The following is a 13961-nucleotide window of genomic DNA, read 5'->3' as shown; positions in this document are numbered from 1 at the left end:
ACTTCCCTCACCCAATTCCAGCAGCAATCTTTTCTCTCTCTGTCAAATCTTTTCTCTCTGTCGAATCTTTTCTCTCTATGTAGAATAATCCTGGACAAATAGAGTTAAGGTTAGGCACATTCGACCAAAGGTTTAATAGACACAGATTGTTATTGTCAGTGTCATGTCGAATCTCCTATCTATATCAAACTGTTGTCACAACGAAAACAAAAATAAAGCATTTATTTATGTCGGATATTTTGTTTTTTGGATTCTGCACTTTTGTTATCGTTTGTTAAAACGACAACAAAAATACCTGAATTTTGGACGAAAATGCATTCAGACAAAAGCGAATGCACATGTCTAGTGCTCAGTAGGGGGAGTTAGGGAACACTGGTGCTCAGTGGGGGACAAGGGAGAATTGGTGCTCACTGGGGAGACAGTGGACAGTGGTGCTCAGTGGGGAGACAAAGAGTTGGTGCTCAATACCTGGCAGCTTGATACTATCTGGAATTCTGTAGAAGAATCAACCCTCTCTTGCTTTTCTTTTTTTTAAATTGTATTTTTAATAAAGTGCAGGAAATAAACATAACGGTACAAATCGTAGAGTATTTTAAGAACATCAATTGAGAAGTCATATAATTGAGAAATGGTACAACACAGATCATAAACAGAAATAATAATAAAAAAACAACAACAATACAATGAAATAAGAAAAAATAAAAAGAGGTAAATAAGCATCAGACACATATATAACTGTAAAGGGTGATCATCTAGCAAAAATCGCTACTTTAAAATGAAAGACTGTCTCCATAGCCAAGGGAGTGAAAAAAGGAGGGGGGGGGGGGGAGAGGAGGGTCGTTGAGAGACCTCAGTTAAATTTTGAGGGGATCAGGGTAGGGAGCTTTTATTCCAATAGTAAGAGATGGCTATAGAACATCTAGGGTACTATCAATGGAGGAGCTATATAGTGAGTGATCCCGGAGATCCCATATCTTATCAAATCTATCAATGCCATCTTCCGTCAAGGCTGTCATATGCTCCATTCTGTGGATGTCACTAATACCTTGTATCAGTTGGGACTGGGATGGGGGGGGGGAAGTGGATAGCCAACAAGCAGGAATAGCTCTTTTGGCTGCTAATAAAATGAACGAGGCCAATTTATTTGAGGCTTTTCCCAAACCGGGAACTGGGAGACCCAGAAGGAGGTGTATTGGGTCCAGCGGGATGGAGGTACCTAAGACCTGTTGGAGCAAAGATACCACCTTAGACCAAAAAGAGGCTATCGATTCACACTTTAAGCAAAAACAGCATGGGGACTAAACAGAGGTCACGGAGCCTGGGGTCCGAGGATAAGGTAGGAGACCATATCAAGGAGCAGGGATGAGTCAGAAACAGGGAACCCATCTCTATCTCCGCCCATCTATTTGGGGGGCCCTTACTAGACCAAGCTACCACCGCACGGAGGTGAGAAGCCAGGTAGTATTTATGAATGTCCGGGGCTCCCATACCTTCCTGACCTCTGTGTGAAAAAATGACCGAACTGGCCACCCTGTGAGCCCCGTCCTTCCAAATGAAGTTAAGAAACCATCGCTTGTGGAGTTTCAGTTGAGCCATAGGTTTAAACACAGGTAGGGTTTAAAAGAGATATAATAATTTTGGCATATCCATCATTTTCAGCACATTGATCCTGCCTATCCATGATATAGGGAGGGGATTCCATTTATTTAGCATCTGTTTGATAAATTTAAACATAGGGGCATAATTAGGGTTTAAAAGAGATATAATAATTTTGGCATATCCGTAATTTTCAGCACATTGATCCTGCCTATCCATGATATAGGGAGGGGATTCCATTTATTTAGCATCTGTTTGATAAATTTAAACATAGGGGCATAATTAGCTGAGTGAAGGGTGGAATAGGCCGGTGTAATTTGAATTCCGAAATATTTAAGAGAAGAAGAGTACCAACAATAGGGGTATACGTTTTTTTAAGTGAGAGGAGATCAGCGGGGGGAAGATGTAGGGGTAAGGCTTCCGTTTTTGATGTATTCATTTTGTATCCTGATAGGGAGCTAAATTGGCAGAGGAGGGTGTGTAGGGATGAGAGTGAGATGTGGAGGTTAGTAAGAGTCAAGAGCACATCATTGGCAAAGAGAGACAGTTTATATTCCCTTTGTCGCATGAGAACCCCACGTATGTCTGGATGTGATCTAAAGGCTTCAGCTAAAGGCTCAAGGCAGAGGAGAAAGAGGAGGGGCGAAAAGGGGCATCCTTGCCTTGTGCCATTGGACATAGGGAACGAACGAGACGTAAAAGAGGCCATTTGGATTTGGGAAGAGGGGTTAGAATAAAGGGTGTGTAGAGCCGAGATAAAGGGGCCTCTAATTCTAAATTTATTAAGGGTCGTCAACATGTAAGGCTAGCTTAATCTATCAAAAGCCTTTTGGGCGTCAAGGCTAAGAACCAGGGCAGGGCGTTTAACTCTGTTAAGTATGTCGATGAGGTCGATAGTTCGTCTGGTGTTGTCTCCAGCATGTCTGGAGGGGACAAAACCCACTTGGTCTCTGTCTATGTTTCATCAGGCATTGGGAAAGGCGATTTGCAAGAATTTTAGTAAAGAGCTTATAGTCTGAATTCAAAAGTGCGATCGATCTGTAGCTGTCAAGGAGTGAAGGGTCTTTGTCCGGTTTAGGTATTACTGGGATATAAGAGTGTAGAAATTGTTGGGGGGGATGTTGACCTTGGAGGAGAGAATTATAAAAAGTCAGATGCGATAAGAGGATCGGGAGGAAGGTCTTGTTGTAGGAGTATGGAAGGCCATCCAAACCTGGGGATTTATGTGGTGGAAGGGATTTGACAGTGGAAGCAAGCTCCTCCGCAGTAATGGGGTTATTCAATGTCTGTACATCTGTCTCTGTGAGTTTGGAGAGTTGGAGATCGGTCATAAATGTTTCAAAAGTTGTCTGATTGAATGGGGGATGATGTTCTGGGGTGAGGCAGTTATAAAGTTTATTGTAAAATTCACCAAAGACTTGAGTCATCATCTGCGGGCAGTGAGTGGGGGTCCCGTCAGCGCGTTTTAAGTGGTCTGTGAAAGAGAGGAAGGGCCTAGGGTTAAGCCTAGAGACCAACATCCTGTGTGACTTATTAGAAAATTTGTAGAATTTTTGTTTAGTCTAGAGTCGGGATTTATCAATTTTAGACATGTCTAAGGACTTTATGCGATTTCGCAGGGAAAGTTACCGTGCGCAGATGATCCATCGTGAGAGCGATAATCAAAGATCGTTCAGCAATTGCTAGGTCAGATATTAGAGAGGGTCTTAAAAGGGCAGAGTCCCCTTTCCTCCGAGATCCAATAGAGATGCATTGTCCTCTAAAAAAGGCTTTTTGGGATTCCCAAAGGACAGACAGGCTGGGCACGGAACCTGTATTTAACTGAAAGTATTCTGTTAAAGCGATAAGAAGTTCGGTTTTAGTTTCGGGTTGTTTTAATAGGGATTCATTAAGTCTCCAGTAACATTTCCTGGGAAATGCAGTAGAGAGACATAGGTCTAAGGACAGAGGGGCATGATCCGACCAGGTAATCGGGTCCAGATCGGAACCTGCTGAGTGGGAAAGTAATGGGGCAGACATCAGAAAGTAGTCCAGCCTGGAGAACATCTTGTGGGGAGGGGAATAGAATGAGTACTGCCTACCCAGAGGATTTTTGATTTGCCATACATTAAATAGACGATAGTTTTGGATCAATTTCCTAAAAGAAGTGGCTAATGATTGTGGGGCATAAGAGGACACTGTATGGAGCAGGGATTTCTTGTCCCTAGTGGGCGAGAGAATAGCATTAAAATCTCCTCCAATTATCATAAAGGTATGTAATACTCTATTTACCTTTCAAATGTCTTAGTTAGAAATTTAATTTGACCCGTGTTAGGGGCATAGACATTCATGATCGTTATAGGGTTGGATAGATAGGTGCCTTCCAGAATTATATAACGACCATGAGGGTCCAATTGAGTAGACTTAATCTGGGGGGCACAAGAGCGTTTGATCAAAATCGCCACTACCGCTTTTCCAGATGAGTCAGAGGCCAAGTATGACACTGGGAAGTGTCAGGAAGCCAATTTCAGGGATCCTCCAGAGCGGAAATGCATCTCCTGAACCAGGATTACATCCGCCCCGGAGGCCCTGAATTCCTTCAAGCCATCCACATTTTTTTTATAGCATTCAAACCTTTCACATTGTAAGATAACAGTTTCAAAGCCATAAATAAGCATTATGATCCAGCTTAGAAATATTCAATACATTGGGCAACAGCCCTGCAGTAGAGACATATTTGAGTAGCCATAGGTCAGACCAAGAGTTCACCAATAATGAGATGATCATTGATATGGTAAAAGAAAAGGAAAAAATAATAATAATAAAAATGATGGAAAAAAAAAGAACATAAAAATGGAAAAAAAAAACGAACAGATCTGTCTTGAGGTGATCCAAAAAAAGGGATCATAAAAGATTGGATGGCTTGGAAACAAGAAGGCCTGTATGGCCCAAAAAGAAAAAGAACTCCTGGTGGAGTTGTCATTGAGACACTCAGTTTTTGAGGAGCTCTTGAGGCATTCTCCTCTTCAAGAGCCTGCACATAGTGTAAAGTTTCATCAAATTTTGTTTCTAAAGTGGCTGTGCGTTCACCAAGGGCATGTATTTCTCCCCTAAGCTCTCTAGAGATTCTCCCCATTTCCTGGGCAATGTCTCAGGGCCAGGGCCTGGAGCTTGAGATCCATCATCTCCGGGTAAGGGCCTGTTGAGGTGGTATGGCAGGGTGAGGGAGAGAGGCCTGCTGCGATCCATCCTCCGCCATCAAGGTGCTAGTGTAGTCCTCCGGATCTCCTTGCAAAATCGAGGCTGGGGATGACAGACTAGTCAGGAAGCGGTCCATGGTGGACGTGGGCCGTGGCTGTCGTGAGGCTCGGTAGTGGTCTCGTTGGTCTCAGATTTTACCCATGCAGTGCTGGGGGGAGACAGGGAGTCGTGGAGTCCTACCCCCAATGCTTTTGGAAGCTTTAGAGGCTGTGCAGGGGTCCTGGATCACCGGACGGGAGCGGAGCTCAGGAGCATCCGCCATCTCAGAGAGCCGCGCATGCACCCCCTCTCTCGCTTTTCTTATCTGTTGATCTTTCTCCAGACAGATGCAGTGCCAGACACAATACCCCTGAGGAAGACATGTGACAATTCCCTGTGTTGACATGCGTTGAGGAGGGAACAGGACGGGGTAGGAGGCACCTGGCTCGCTTTGCTGTGGAGGAACATGACATTTCATTCATCTGATTTTATTTTATCTGCTATAGAGTGGTGTGCTTTAGCACCTACAACACCTTGTTCAAGAAGTTTTTAAAAAGGTAAAACACTATCCAGACTTTGTTTTTATACGTACAGAGAAACACATTAGTGGATATCCCAGGATCCCATTCTCACAGAACCCAGGGGTGGTTCACAAGCGTGTTTTGACCAAACTTCACTGTGCAGTCACACGCCCTGAGGTGAGCAGATTCTCACGGGGGGGAGCACAAGTTTGATGTCATGTTGATGCACCTGGAGCACCATCTCAAGATTTTGTTTGCAGCATAACTTCAATATGAATTTAATATGGGCATTTATATTATGTCACTGTGCACGGATTCTTGATTTTAGCACATGCACTGGAGGAGCACTTTATTTTGGATAGAGCAATTCACTGATTTATTGCAATATTGTCGATACAGCACAAGTACTTTATGCAAGTTTATTTATAGGCATCTGTTGTTGATTTATTTAATGCAGCATATTTATGTTTTAGCTTTACAGAACTTGTTTGTGCAGCATTGATTTACATGGTGAACTAACTTATTAAATAAATTAACAAATTACTGATCGAATTACTGATTAATTAAAAATGTAAAAAATGCCCTGTTTTTGGCAATATTTTGTAAAGCATGTGTCAAAGTTGCAATGGATCTAACGTTGGAAGAAAAATCCAAATTTTCAGCTCACATTTCTTTTCCATCAAGTGTTTTCATTGAAGGCCTGTAGGGAAGACATCTCTAGAGATCAAAGTGTTAATGCTGTATTAGTGTGTCACAGATGTCTGCACACATTATGTGGTAGGGTTGTAAACATCAGAACACATGCTGCAAATATTTGCCCGCATCACTTGCATGTTTATAACGAAAAAAAAAAAAGTAGAAGAGCATCTGTCTCACATTTATTTTATTGCTATGCACAGATTTCAGACTAATGTTTAATAACAAATTCAAAATACTGATTTTCTTTATCATGATAGAGGACCCGTTTCTTTCTAAAAAAAAAAGAAGATAAGGATTCACTGTATAAAATTAATTGATAAAGAGTTGCAAAGTTGGACATTTATATGATAAATAGATGAGGCTAAAAAAATAGGACAGGAGTTTGAGGGTATGACAGTAGGCAGTAGTTGCAGGAGAGGAATGCAGAGGGTATGAAATGCATAGTACTGACAGGGGAAATGTGGGAAGGGTATGATAGTGGCCAGTATGTGCAGAAGAAGAGTGCCAAGCAGTACCTTGACTGCCACAGTCTTGACCCTAGTAAGTAACCAAGTCACCCTACTAGTTAGACCAATCTTTGGGGTAGATGTCTTGCCTCACCCTACTGTACTCTCCTATGTGATGATGGTGGCCAGAGACCGGACCCCTCCACCCTCCTGACTGTGTCTGTTTAACCCCTTACTCCCAGAGGTATTCATACAATATCCTTCATCCCTCCTTGGACTTGTCAGCCAGATTTAGGCAATGATCTCTAGTATGCTCCCTGGAATTGACTGTGATTTGTAGATAAATTCACACCAAGGCCGGGTTGCAGTTATAACTTCTTTACTGCGTTGATTCAATTGGGAGTATAACAGTGTCGTCTCCAGGACCCTCAAGACAGCACTTAACATATGGGAGGTTGTTGATGCCTGCCCATTTGGGAGATACTAGAGAGATTGGCCTGAGATATAGCAATAGCGCCTCAGGGGATTATGAATAAGCATAGGGGTAGGTACCATCATCCCATAATTGTATGGAAAGAGTGAAAGAAAGCTCATATCAGGGCTACTCCAGATAGTACCCTTGAGCAGAGATGATGAAGGGGACTATTGCGTTACCCATATATAGTAATCACAGATAATATAAAATTATATCACGTTTATTTAACACAAATTTAAGACAAAACAAAATATACATCAAAAGCAAGACACTGATTGTTAAACAGATCTTCAATATAAAATATTAGGATTTACAGATTTACAGGAGACCTCACAAATATATGGGGACACGATGTTGTGGGGTTGGACGTATTCCTCGACCGGTTTTGCAGCTGTATGCCGCTTCCTCAAGAGGCGTCACCCATAACATCTATAAAAGAACATAATCCTTACAATCATTTCATCAACAATTCATTTTATACCATCAAATACATTTAATATAATATTGCACCTGGAGTATTTGTGTAGAACCTTGGTGACTCACCCAGAAAAGACAACCCTTTGTGGCAACAGGCGGCACGGGGGGTAGAGAATGGAGAGGTAAAAAGAGCTATAATAGATAATAGAGCTTAAATCAATTAAGTAGAAAATCTCAAACACTATTAAATTGCCCATAGATGAAAGAATAAAATAAAAAATAAAAAAAACTTTTTGTGACCAGTATCTTTCTGTCAGCTTGAGCTTTGGTTTTTTGTCTTTCCTTCCCTTTCTCAATTTTTGTCCTCCTTTTCCCTTCTTTTTCCCTTTTCCCCTCCTTTCCCCCCCTACCCATTCACCAAAAATAGTGTCAAAATGTTAAAAATGACAGTAGACAATTTGGGACAAGTCCTTTATTTTAAAAAAACTGTCCCGCAATGTCCATTCATCTTCAATCACAGCATCCGATAACCTGATAAAAAAAGAAAAAAAAGGAAAAAACTCCACCTCCTTGGGAGTCTTCCGCTGACTGAAGCCTCTTCGCGATGACAGCTGTTATATAGCTGAGGGCGGGGCCATCCGGTGACGTAAACAGGTGAACCTGACCCCTCTGATGTTACGTGCCAGTCAGCGGGAACCTCCCATGGAGGCAGAGTTTTTTTTCCGTTTTTTCTTTTTTTTATCGCGTCGTCGGAATTTGTGATCGAAGATGAATGGACATCGCGGGACAGTTTTTTTTTTTTTTTTTAATGAAGGACTTGTCCCAAGTTGTCTACTGTAATTTTTAACATTTTATGGTGAATGTGTAGGGGTACAATATACCCGATACCCATTCGCATGGGGGGGCCCGATCTGGGGGTCCCCTTGTTAACCCCCACAACCACCGGGCAAGGGTTGTGGGGAGGAGGCCCTTGTCCCCATCAACATGAGGACAAGGATGTTTGGGGGGCTACTCTAAAGCACCCTCCCTATTTTGATGGCATGTGGCTTGGTACGGTTCAGGAGGGGGGGCGCTCTCTCGCCTCCCCTCTTTTCCTGTGGCCTGCTCGAATTAGGGTCTGGTATGGATTTTGGGGGGGACCCCTACACCATTTTTTTAAATGTTAGCGCAGGGTTCCCCTTAATATCCATACCAGTCCCAAAGGGCCTGGTAATGGACTGGGGGAGGGGGGACCCATGCCGTTTTTTCAATGATGTTCATCTATATTGCCGGGACCCGACAATGCATTACAGCCACGAGCAGTTTTAAATGACATTTTTTCCTTTAGAAATGTAATTTTGCCCCCCCCCCCCGAATGATATTTAAAGGAATGTTTCATTTTTATTGTTTCACTTTAAGCATTATTAAAATCACTGCTCCCGGAAAAACGTCCATTTTTGACCACTTCCGAACCAGCCGCCACAGTCTTACTGCAGCAGGTTGGCTCGGCTGGGCAAATCAACGTTACCTTATATCGCCATTCCTTTTGGCCACTAGGGGCGTCCGGATCCAATGCTCATGACAGAGTGAAAACTGGGATCTGTGTGTGTAAACAATCAAATCCCGGTTCTTTCAGGAGAAGAGAGAGAGATCATGTGTTCATACTAAGTATGAACACCGATATCTCTCTCCTCCTAGACAGTCCCATCCCCCCTACAGTTAGAACACAGTGAGGGAGCACAGTTATCCACTTGATCGCCCCCTGTTAATCCCTTTCCTACCAGTGAAATTTATACAGTAATTAGTGCGTTTTTATAGCACTGATCGCTGTATAATTGTCAATGGTCCCAAAAATGTGTCAAAAGTGTCCAATTTATCCGCCGCAATATCGCAGTCCCAATAAAAAAAATTGCAGCTCACCACCATTACTAGTAAAAAAATAAAATAATAAAAATGCCATAAATCTATCCCCTATTTGGTAGACGCTATAACTATTGAGCAAACCAATTAATATATGTTTATTGCAATTTTTTTACCAAAAATATGTAGAAGAATACATATCGGCCTAAACTGAGGAGAATTTTTTCTTTTTTTTTTTTTAAATTGGGATATTATAGCAAAATTAAAAGATATTGGGGGTTATTTACAAAAGGGTCCAGGGTAGCTCTGGTAACATCAGTGAACATTTGAAGGGATTCAAGGATGAAGGGCCACATCACTGGAACTGAAGGGGGTTCCTACAGTAGCTGGGGCTTCTGGAGAAACTGTGTGCTATTAAGACCCATTTCACACTGGAGGCATTTTTCAGGCGCTTTAGCGCTAAAACTAGCGCCTGTAAAAAGCCTGAAAAAAGCCTCAGCTGCAATCCCAGTGTGAAAGCCTGAGTGCTTTCACACTGGGGTGCTGCACTGGCAGGGAGGCACAAAAAGTCCTGCAAACAGCTTCTTTGCAGCGCTGTAGGAGCAGTGAATGTACCGCTCCTAAAGTGCCCCTGCTCATTGAAATGAATGGGCAGCGCTGCCAAGCCGCCGGCAAAGCACCACTGAAGCAGCATTTTGGAGGCTGTTTTAACCATAACCCGCAGTTTTAACCCTTAACCTGAATAGCACCACTAAAAAAACGGTAAAACGCCGCTAAAAATAGCGTTGCCCAGGCGCTTTCAGTGTGAAAGGGCTCTAATTTCTGGTCTAGCTACTGAAGGCCGGTTCTTACAGTGGAGGGCCTCTCACCTACAGATCACTTGCTCAGCTACCTCTACCACATCAGTTGTGTTGTTGTTGTTGCCTCTCTGAACTGCTAAGGGAGAGAATCAGAAATGTGTCCTCCCTGTGTGTGTCCAGGAATCCAGGGAATTGTGGGAATAGGACCTGCTCCTGCGTCTGAGCATGGTGAGCAAATGGTCTTTACTGCAATATTATTTAGTCTTGGTAAGCAGGCAACACCAGTATTTGTGAGCATGTAGAAAAAAAAAACTCATAATGGGACTTTAGCAGGTTCCTATGCAAGAAAGTAGAAGAAGATTAAAGAGGTTTTTTGGAAAAAAATAGTAATTTCTTTATTGTTACAAAACTGTACAAAAAAATGACAATGCATTAAAATTGAGTTGGATAATCTGCCTGGATACAATGTACTTAAAGTGCTTGTAAGGGTTTGTTTTAAAAAAAAAAAAAACATGTCATACTTATCTCCGCTGTGCAGTTTGTTTTACACAGAGTGGCCCCGATCCTCGATTTCTGGGGTCCCCCGTGGCGCTGGTTGCTCCTCCCCACATCATACAATACCCTTGGAGAAGTGTTTTCCTGGTGGGTTACCAATGCGGGCACGCTCCCGAGTCCAGTATTTGCACCCATAGACGCAGAATACCGGACTCAGACCCGCCCCCTGGCACCCACCCCCTTCTTCAAGAGTGCATAAACATTAAAAGAAACAGAGTGCCTTCTTTAGAGTGGTAATAATACAGTAGTAGAAGAAGTAGTAATAGCAGTAGTAGAAATAATACCCAAAGTTAAAAATAGGCTACACCGGGGGGGAGTCAGCACCAATGCCCAGCTAGTAATCCACTGGTGTCCATACAGAGCCAGCAGTGTTTAAGATCATTCTATTGCATGGTCATCAGGGGTGACTTTCAATTTTATTGCCAGCTGCCCTAAGACCACACAACCATTTACATGGATGCAGTTTAAGATCATATTTTTTGGCGATATAACCCTGGGATTGCTCCCTTTCCATTTGACTGCTCATACAGTGACCTATATACTTCTGTGGACACCATGATCTTTTCTTGATTTCCAAGTATGTGGAATCAACACACAGATGACACAATAAATGTGAATGTCACCCCTGATGACCATGTAATTGAATGATCTTAAAGAGGAAGTAGCCCATTATGTGTCACTTACCTGACACAGGAGCCAGCGATGTCACAGCTGTCCCCTGTAGTCCGGAGCGTCCATCTTCTTCCGGGTATCGCTGCTCCGGCCACTCACAGTGCCGGAGCAGCAATGATGTCACTCCCGCGCATGCGCACGGGAGACGCCACTAACGGCATATCGCATGCGCCATAGACAGCTGTGACTGTCTTTTAGTAAATATCTCCTAAACCGTGTAGGTTTAGGAGATATTTCTTGGACCTACAGGTAAGCCTTAATCTAGGCTTACCTGTAGGCCAAATGGGTTTGTAAGGGTTTACAACCACTTTAAACACTGCTGACTCTGTATGGACACTTCAGATCTAGCCTACCAATAAATGAATTTAAATACAATTGATAGATTGAAATCACTAAAAAGTCTATATACATGAAATGGCATTGTGAATAAATAACCCATGAGGGAAAAAACAAAAAACAGTCCAAACCTGTGAATTGAAATTACAAGTATTTCGGTAGAAATCAATGTTCAGAGGGGCATGGCTTGGCATGCGGCTAGAATGGCACATTAACGGAGCTCCGTGAATGGCAGCCTAAAGCCTGACACCCTGCTTGTTCTGACCTGGAAATTGACAAATTGCTCCATCAGACCCCACACTTCATATTCTGCCATAGACCAGCTTCATCCTCAGCCAGTAACATCTCCGATCGGTTTAAAGCCCAGCCTGCAACACAAGGCAGCGTGATGGGGCACAAGATAGCGCGGGCTCAGCATGAGGAGGAGGACTTCAGCGAAGACTCTCAGTTGGCTGCAGAGGACACGGGTAGGGGCCAAGCACGCACTAGCAAACCCCTCACCTATGCAGACATATCAAGGTTCGCCACATAAAATCCACTTTCTCTGCAGCCATAACTGATCTGAAGTCCAACCTGTAAGTCCTCACTGAAAAGATGGCGGCAGTGGAAGCCACAGGCAAACACAAAGACAGAGCTACACAGACTGGAGAAGGTAGCGGATTCCCATGTCTCTCACTTTTGGAGGACCTAGACAATAAAGGACACAGGAATAACATTAGGGTAAGGGGTATCCTTGGGACTGTAGACACTGAACAGATCATCCCTGCACTGCAAAGAGTTTTCAATAGCTTATTAGAACGGCAGGAGGATACAGAAATAGAATTCATTAGAGCACACAGGGCCCTCAGAGCCAGAGGTCCAGACACTGCTCCCCCAAGGGACATCATTTGTTGCCTGCAGAATTACCTACTAAAAGAGAACATTATGCACAAAGCATGCCGGAATGACCATATTGTCTTTAATGGTGAAAATATCATGCTCTTCCAAGAACTATTTCAAATCACATTGAAAAATTGCAGGGTGCTACGCTCCTTCTGGACAAACTTAGAGAAAGAGTTTTGAGATACACTTGGCGCTTTCCTTTCGCTTTGATTGTCACTCACGCAGGAGAACAATACATTTGATGTTCTCCTACTGACCTTTCACAGTTTTGTGATGCCCTGGGCCTAGAATTAATAGAACTCCCAGAATGGTACCAGGGGTTCACCTTACTACCGCTCACCAGAAGTCCTCTCAGCTCTCCCTTCTCCTCACCGGAAAAGCGACACTCCAAAAAAATGAGGCACGGTCATGGCGGTGGCTCACATATGGGGACCCCCACTCCATGACCTACCCCTTCCAGGTCTCACACAGCTGAGTAGTTCAGCTCCCCTGCTTACCTGGATTCTATACAAAGAACTCCCCCTACTTGTAACTGTGACTGCTGAATACAAGTACATGGATCTTGTTCTCTTCTCGTGATGTACTGGTACAGCTTTGACCTGTTTATGACCCATACTTGTTAACGGCCTTAGGAAGTGGGGTTCAGCTGTGTGGTTCACTTGTTAATACAGCCTTGTGCCTCTGAATGGGCTCATACCTTACAACTGCTGAGACTGTTTGGTTTGAGGGGACAGAGAACTCTACGGACTGCCTGGAACTGAACTAACTTTTGGGGTCACTAGCATTTAGTGACTCTATGTGGAACAGCAACGGGAATATGTACAGGGCTATAACCCGAGGTTCCCTAAGCCCAGGTACTCTCTTGGATCCAATGGCCAAAGATAAACTTGATCCCCCTTGATTCAGTCTGCCGCTGATAGTTCCAGGAACACTCATCACTAGATGTAGATGTAACCACAGTTGGGGCTAACTAACTTACTTGCAACAGAAGTAGCTGTAAAGAATCCGTTGGACCTTTATTATATAGGCAGGGTCGATCTACATAGACCCAAGTAACTTGCCTAGCACGCTAGAGGCTGTGTCTTTCCATGTTCTACCGTTTATTTTAATGTTTTATCATTCTGACTTGGATATTGGTATATCTATAAAGTGTGACTACAAACAAAGCAGACCTGAAGGGTCTGCTATGGATTTTGAGGGGGACCCCATGCCATTTTTTTACATTTTTGGCATGAGGTTCCCCTTAATATCCATACCAGACTTGAAGGGCCTGGTATGGAATTTGGGGGGGACCCCACGCAATTTTTTTTTAAAGTTTGGTTTGGGGTTCCCCTTAATATTCATACTAGACCCAAAGGGCCTGGTAATGGACTGTGGGGGAATCCCATGCCGTTTTTTTCAATGAATTTTATGCGTATTGCCAAGACCGACAATTCATTACAGCCGCGAGTAGTTTTAAATTACTTTTTTTTCCTTTAGAAATGTACTTTCTGTTGTGACTGTT

Source organism: Lithobates pipiens, unplaced genomic scaffold (genome assembly GCF_037356315.1).
Source record: "Lithobates pipiens isolate NorthernLeopardFrog02 unplaced genomic scaffold, aLitPip1_a1.2 Scaffold_18, whole genome shotgun sequence".
NCBI lineage: Eukaryota > Metazoa > Chordata > Amphibia > Anura > Ranidae > Lithobates > Lithobates pipiens.
Note: the sequence above shows the minus strand (reverse complement) of the source record.